This window comes from Hyalella azteca, unplaced genomic scaffold (genome assembly GCF_000764305.2).
Source record: "Hyalella azteca isolate HAZT.00-mixed unplaced genomic scaffold, Hazt_2.0.2 contig1550, whole genome shotgun sequence".
In the NCBI taxonomy this organism is placed as follows: Eukaryota; Metazoa; Arthropoda; class Malacostraca; order Amphipoda; family Hyalellidae; genus Hyalella; species Hyalella azteca.
This window is the reverse complement of record NW_025931861.1, coordinates 1-8,313: the sequence shown is the minus strand read 5'-3', so window position 1 is coordinate 8,313 and position 8,313 is coordinate 1.

The following is an 8,313-nucleotide window of genomic DNA, read 5'->3' as shown; positions in this document are numbered from 1 at the left end:
TATCTTCTAACCATGACTGCGTTAAACTTGCAAAAGTTCTAGTTAGACCGCTTCACCCCGCCCAAGATCGAACATGACATGTAATTCCAACCTGTAAGCTAAAAGCTGCCTCTAGCTCATTAGACCAAATCGATTAATTAATAATGCGCCTGATTTTGTAGACGAACCGCATATACGTATAAACAAGAAAAATATTCAACTCTAACTTTGGAAAAGGCTAAATTTCATCCCTGTTTAATATTGTACCCCCAAGTTCTGTTGTTCATTACGTGGGAATTTTTGTACCTAATCGTGAATTTTGGACTTAGGAGTCTGTACTTAACTTGTTTGGTAATTTATTCATGACGTGGATTGTTCTTGCGGCTTTGCTGCTAAAACTAGGCTTTGAGTTAAAGTTACCTCAGAGTTACCGCGTACTCCTAACTTTCCATTTAAACGCCGATAAGTTCTGCCCGTGTTCCTACATATATTCTACTGTTCCAGCGAAGGGGCGCGTGGAATTAAATTGACACGATCACCTCATCTTCCTGCCATCTCGAATGTTTTTTTTTTGTCAAAATGAGCATTGCTTTTATACAGCGTTTTGAATGTTTTCTTCGCTTCTCTGAATTTATTGTTAATGTCACTCTGTCATTTCTATCAACTTGGTAACATTTTCCTTTGATTAGCTGGTGTTTCACATATATATTATGAAGATATATTTAGTCCCAAAAGCCAGAAAATGTTTCCATATTGCGATTATATTTTGACCTCGTATCTGCAGATCGAATTTCGCTAGTGCATCACCTGCAGATCAGCAGGTTAACACGAGGCTTGATAACTGTAATTGATGAGGACAGTTTCTATTTCACTTAGTATAAATTACTTGCAGGCCGGTAAACTAGTATAGAGGTGATGCCGAAGATTTATGTCTCGTAGAATGCATCACTATAGCAAACCAGCAGCTTATGCTGTGGCTAGGAAAATAAAAGTGATTCGGATAACTTATTTTACGTATTTCATAATTGCAGACCTACATCACAACGCGAGGTTTAGCTAAGAGAAGTGATCCGGATAATTTGTTTCATGTATAGCACATCACCTGCAGACCTGCAGCCAAACGCGAGGTCTAACTAAGGGAAGTGATTGAAGAACGTATTTTACGTAGAGTGCATTACTGGCATACCTGCAGCCCAACGCGAGGCGAGATTTCACGCAATTGTGAAATTGGCAGGATTTCGTAGCAACTCCAGCGGCGAGGGAGTGTGTTTGTGGAGGCAGAATACCTCGCCTCGTCGGAGATTTTTGTTTCTATTTGCCAGGAATTTACGTGGACATTGCAGTGTGTTTTTGGAGAAGTACTGAATCGTTCTCAATTTAAAAACGTGTGTCGAAGTTTTGCATGATTTGACGGTTTTATTGCCGTGTTAATGTGTTGAATTTTGCCACTCTATAGTTAATACCACTTATAGTTACTGGGTATTGATTTTTACCACTTATCTTATGTTGCTTGTTTGATCTGATCTATGTTGACTATGCATTTTCTATATGAGGCATGAATTATCAATAAGATGAGGAAACATACGGTAACTTCGTTACCGTTTGTGATGCTATATACTGACGTCCGGTTTGTGGGAAGTCTGCTCAAGCTTCGTTAGTATTCATACCTTATGTCGACAGCGCGATGCTAAGCAATAACTTGTTCAGTTGCTGCCGCGAAGCAAATCATCATTTATGCACCACGATTACATTCAGTGTATTGCATATATTTACTTTGCATGAAAGATTGGGATTTTTATTTTATTGTCAATATCATTCCGGGTTGAAGTAGAATATTTTTGCTTGCTAAGTTTTTTGCTAAGGTAAGTAAGTTTCGAGCATTTTTATTTCTCGGGGCCATCTCCCACTTTCTAACCCACTTCCGCGCGTTATTTCTTCCTTCCAACACTTCTTACTAACTGAATCCTGACTAATTCTATCATTCAGCTTTTTCATAAAGTATTCATCACCATGAGACGACCATCATTCAGTTATTTATTGCAATACTTGAATCCCGTCATCGAACAGCAGACTTACTACTGGGCTCATTTTGTGTTCGATTTTATGATTTAACATCGTTAAATCATCGTATCACATTCTGTTTCGTATAAGCCTTGCTCGGGACAGATAATTAATCAGATTTTAAAATGCGCTTCTTTTATCAAATATTCCGTTCTATCTTCCGAATTTCTAATTCCAGTTTTTATATTAGACGTAGATTTTATTCAATATTCACTTTAAACCCAGGATACAAAATGTGTTGTCAAACTGAGTTTAAAATTCTAAATCTATTTTCAAGACTATTTTTTAGGCTTTACTATTTACCACTGGAATGTAAAACAATAAAGTTGCCCAGACAATAATAATTACCCAGGCAATTACTAAAATTGCCCAGGCAATATTTCGCTTGATGCGATAAGTATCATGGAAATGCGGCCGACGCGCTCACAGCCCCTGAATATTCACGGAGGCAGACTTCGAACAAATGTTGACAAGCAAATGTTTCTTGAACAACATGTGCGATCAAACCCATTAATGCCGAGCGGTTCCATTAATGGAACCAGCGGAGAAAAATGTATTCATAATAAAATTGTATGGGCAAATAAATATACAAGTGGATGCGTAGGTTTTTGATGCATAACTTGACATATTCTGGCAACGTTTGGTTCTGCTGCCCCGACTACTCCTTGTTCAGTTAACATTCAAAGATTATGAGAACTGGGTGTCAAACATGACAGCTTGATAGCATAGCGGGGAAAAGTGAGTTATTTGTTCTAAAATATATTATTTATATGTTAGATGCAGAATTTTATCAATAAAGTGAGTACTTTTAATGCTGTATATGGCATTACAGGATATAATGGTTCTAAAGCCAATTAGATCATGAAATATTTAGCCCGGCGGTTCAAAATGAAACCAAGATATAATTTTTCTCATCCAACGAAAAATCGATATTTGACCATATTTTTTACTTCCTATTAGCACAAGTGATAATATTCTCACAGGAAACCCCCCAAAATTTCCGAAAATAATACTCGGTATTAATGAGTTAAAGTAAGATGTGTTGATGGAAGCTACGTTTTGCAATAAACGATATAATTTCTGATCAAGGGAAGACCTCGACACTCTCGAGGTATTGTGTCCCCATATATGGAATAGGTCTTGGAAATCTTTAGTACCCGGCTTCGCTGTCGACACGTCCATAAACTTTTAAAATACATGAGCGGTATCTCGCTTCCAACATACTGCATTGCTTCTATACCATTTAAAATCATTGCCTGTGTGTAATTTCAGAGAGGGCGGAGGCCTCAACTGCACTTCATAACTCTTACTGGCGCAAATCTCCCCTCTTTCTTCTCTTTTTAATCCCTCTGTTATTGCAATTGCTCTGTTCTGTTATTGCAGTTTGATCTCTGAACACAACTTCATTTTTGTATTGAATTAGATAATTGTAGCTTTTCTTCATTAATCACTTTATCAATGTGTTCATTAATGTTATTCATTTGTTGTGAATATATTCGAGCTTAAAGGAATAATCCAGCATAATCTATTACCGACCCATACTTCAGCAATCATAAAATAATTGTTTGCGGTTAATCGGAGTATTTATTTAGCAATAGATTGATGAAATTCATGTATGTAAACTTCGTGAAGAAGTTTCCACACCGCGTGCGTCCATCTGAGCTTTCATATAAAGTTTCTTTGACGTCGATGATCAACTAACATTAAATTCAGAGCCATAAAGTTATTTGCGGTATCTTACCATTATGTTGTGTTGCATTCTGTCGAAATCATCGATCGATCCTGCATTTGTCGGTGCGTAGTTCACTTCACAACATCATCATACAGCTGTGATCTGCTGTGAAAATTGAGAGTAGGTGTTTTTGAAGGCTCTCCGCATACATTGTGCTCAATAGGAAGTTCAAATTTTAATACTACATAGAGTTTTTCTTATCCCCAATGCCGGCTCCAATTCATGCGCCGTCGCTGGGAGAAATTTTTATCTGGGTACGAACATGAAGGTTTAATGCTGAGATATTCTACCGAATGACATCTGTGGTTCATCAATAAAAGTTTTTATATTAATGTGACGCTTTCATGAAGTTATTGAAATTATTCTCGTTTTTTTTAGAATGCAGATGACTCTTCAGTAACTTTTGTACTACTCTGTAAGGATACTTTTATTTTCCACGTATTATCGAATTTTTATTCAAATCTTCATTGAATTTTTCTCAATGAGAAAAGAAGCTCAGTGACAGAACTTGTTATGTAAATATCAGTTTTTGTAAAGATTGTGTTTAAGCTCTAACTACTTACATTATGTGGAACAATTCATCACGTAGGTGCATATGTTATTCGTACTTCGCGCCCGGCCTGCAATCAACTGCAATTCCCTTAGCGAATTCCCTTAATAATAGAGAAGCGAGTTGGCGGCTTACGGCCGAAGGGCGATATTGTGATACGAAGCAGCATTCGGCGAGTTGGATATTGCACTTGGTATTCATCTGGGACCATATAACAAATGCCTATGGGGCGAAATTAGCTTCCTGCACATACATGTGCGCTCTGTGGCGTGGAGCTTATGCAGTCACCTCCGAGCTATCATGCGGGGAGGTACTCATGCAGTCGTTCTCTGCACATCTGACTGGCTTCCAACTGAAATAACGTCTAACTTTAGTATCCTAGCTACGATAAATGCCTATATATAGCGCGTGACGACCGGTCGGCGGTCGTCCGGCTGTCCTGAACAGTTGCACCTGCTCTCACTGCAAACCTATCTCCTCCGAGAGTTTTCAAGCTACAGCATTGAGATATACCATTCGATTCACAAAAAAATCAATAGAAATGTGTTTTTTTTTGCAATTTCGTTATACTTATAGGGAGGCGGGGGGGGGGGGGGGGATGTGATAACGCATCGAATGATGTGTGTTTCGATGTTGTAGGCCGTTTGTAGACCCCTTTTTGGCCGTTTTCTAAGTTTATAAGAGTTTCACGTTTTCTTTCATTTTTCTAGAAATTTACATGAACAAAAAAGTCTTAGATTTCTGTTTTACACATGTGTACCAAGTTTCAAAGTGATCCTTCCGCAAATAAAAAAGTTACAATTTTACCCAGACGCTCCCCGTCGAACGTTTTCGTTAATGCTTTTGTTAGACATGGTCTGAACGTACCTTCATTTACGTACTCGTCAATTCTGTGTAATTAGGCGAGTTGAACGTGAGGCCAATATTAGACGCGTTGTCATTCGAAATTTCTAGCAGAGTTAGCCGCTGTGTCAAATTCAAATTATTCATTTCAATTGCTATGATTGCGAATATGTTCGTGCGCTGGTCTTGCTCAATATCGTTGTTTGGCATGAGAGATTTTTACACAGGTCGTCTGGACAGCCTGTCGTCTGTACAGGTGTCTGGACAGCCAACGTCTGCGGAGTCCTCCGTGTTATTTTCCGCAAACTCGGGCCTCTGCCGTGTGCGGCCTCTACCGTGTGCACCCAACCAAGACCGGAGCGCAGTGCGCCAGTTTCGAAGTGCGTCGATCATATTCGCCGTGGGCCATACTTGCCGTGCACCATTATCGTACTGGATAATCTTCACACGGCATCATCTTCACACGGCATCATCTTCACACGGCATCATCTTCACACGTACGGCATCATCTTCACACGGCATCATATTCGCTCGGCATCATCTTCGCACGGCATCATCTTCGCACGGCATCATCATAGTGCACCATCTTGGCAGTGCGCTATCTTCGACGATCACTATCTTCACAGTGCCTTAACTTCGTTATAGTGCACCTACTCTGCTGTGCACCATCTTCGCTCTGCACCTTCTCTGCAGTGCACCATCTTCGCTCTGCACCTTTTCTGCAGTGCACCATCTTCGCTCTGCACCTTCGCTGCAGTGCACCATCTTCGCTCTGCACCTTTTCTGCAGTGCACCATCTTCGCTCTGCACCTTCTCTGCAGTGCACCATCTTCGCTCTGCACCTTCTCTGCAGTGCACTATCTTCGCTCTGCACTCTCTCTGCCATGCATCACCTTGGCCGCGCACCCATTTTGCTGTGCGCAATCTGTTTTCCATTTTTTTTAGATTTGTGCCTTTATTCACTGGATAATAGTTAAAGTTTTACATACTTTTTAGAGCCAAACAAAGTGGCAGTATAAGGAGAAAGTCGAATCGATAAGGAATCGTCTTGTAGAAATTCATATGTTGATGCAGCGGCCATCTCGCTCGCGGTCTACGCTAATATTAACGATTTTTCCGTATTCCGAAACGTATTTTTTCTTGCTTAATTTGCAAAAAATGCGTCACGAATACTTATTTGGTTAGAAATTTGCAGTGAGGTGTAAATGTTTTAGAGCGGAATCAAAGCGCAAAGTTTTGTTTCAGTTGAGATTAAATTAATAAAAACGTTTTTTTCAGAGAGAATAATATTTTTCATGGAAATAGTTTTTAGTGTTAGCTTGTCTGTCTATTTTACAGAAAATATTTAGGGTCGGCTCTCACCTTCGTGTTTGTTAAATTATTTTTCTTTTTGTGAGGCATAAGCTCATTTTTTCCGACCTTAAATAAATGTAATAAATTTTACCGTGAATTCTAGACCGGAGTCCAGAACTTGTTTAATTTTCACTACGTTTACCGGGCATCGAATCTGCTGAATGAATTGCGTGTGATTCCGTAAGCAGTTACGGCAAGATTGATATGATCGCAGGAGAAACGTTCAATGATTTTTATTAGGCATTAAACGATCCCATTGGGTTGGTTGAATCGTTCACGTTGCTGTAAAAATATTTATATTCCACGATTAGTCGTCTCACTCTTGATCGAATTCATGAGTTTATTGTCAGAATAAAATGAAATGATGTGAACAGGAGCAAAAGATTGTTTTGGTGGGAAATCTCTCGCCCCTTCTGTCCTCCTGAATCGAAATTGGAAGGCCACAAGAAAACAGGAAAATTTGTCAGAACAGCCTCTGCCGGCGTAGCCTAACGGAGCCCTTTATGCTGTCCGACGATCATAGATCTACCATCCGGATCCCAATTTGGTTTTTTTTTTGCATGTTTAAGTACGGTTGTGATAGTGATGCGGGGTTGGACATAGTGCTCTACGGCAGGGGGCAATAAGGCGCAATGCTCGTCCACTTACAGTTGTTTCAAGTGTCAGAATGTCCAGGTCGTCAGGAGCGCGCGAGGTCATCTAGGAAGTTGCTAGCCTGCAAGTTTCTCCAGCGCAGAAGTTAAGGCGTCGTAGTTTATGCTGATAAGATCTTTCTTGACGCGGCGACTTTTGCTGGATTTTTCTTGGTGCGTGCGATCGCCACGATCTCTTCAAATGAAGGCTGAATTTGGTGCTTTGCATTAGGGTGCCAAAGCACGCCTGATGACGCCTAACCGTGCCCAGACGCACGCCTGTGATCCGTATTACTCACAATGAGGTTCCCTGCATGATACTCTGTGTGGAATACCGCGTGGCTCTGTGTACGAGTTGGATAATCTGAAAATTCGCTCCTTTAAATGGGAATTGATTATAAAAAAATTGACTTGTAAATTGCTCCATCTTTTGATTAAGTGACCTGATGCGAAGAAGTGACAAACTGAACATTACTTTCGTAAATTCATAGTGGATTATCTCAATCCAGCATTAATGCATAATCCAGTTTCAGACCTAGGTTCCGGACCAAACTTAGCCTCATGAACTCGCAAGGACTCGGCTCTGTTCCCCTTAACTCGGCGTCAGGAAAGCTTTTCATTTAGAAGTCCCTGTTTAAAAATTCTATCTTTCACTGCCTTTCAACTTTCGGGAATATACCAGTAAGCCACCGGCTGACCGTCCCAAGAACTCGCGTAAAATTTTCTTCGAGTGATCATTTGATCGCTGAAATTATGGAGAACGTTCAGCGTAGCAAACGAAAAGGATTCAACTTATTAGGCTGGTCCCGGGCTGAAACATGGCTGTGCTCATTGGGAGGAACCTTGGGGATTCATTTTTTGTGTTGTATCCTAGTTACGTGTATTAGATTCATTTTTTGTGCATCTTTTCCGTATGGCACCTTTACTTTATAATTTATTTTTATTGTAAAATAATGTATTAGAATTCGAAAGTGAGTACCTGTTCGATGATTGAATCAAATTTTGCAAGATTTTATAAGTAATAATATACGTTTAAAAATTACTTTTTAAAGACAACACTTCAAAAGAATCCAGTGTCTCCAATCTTACAGATGTACAATGAATTTCTCATTTAATTTTTGAATATTAAAAAAATTAATTTTTCAATTTTTTAATATATAATT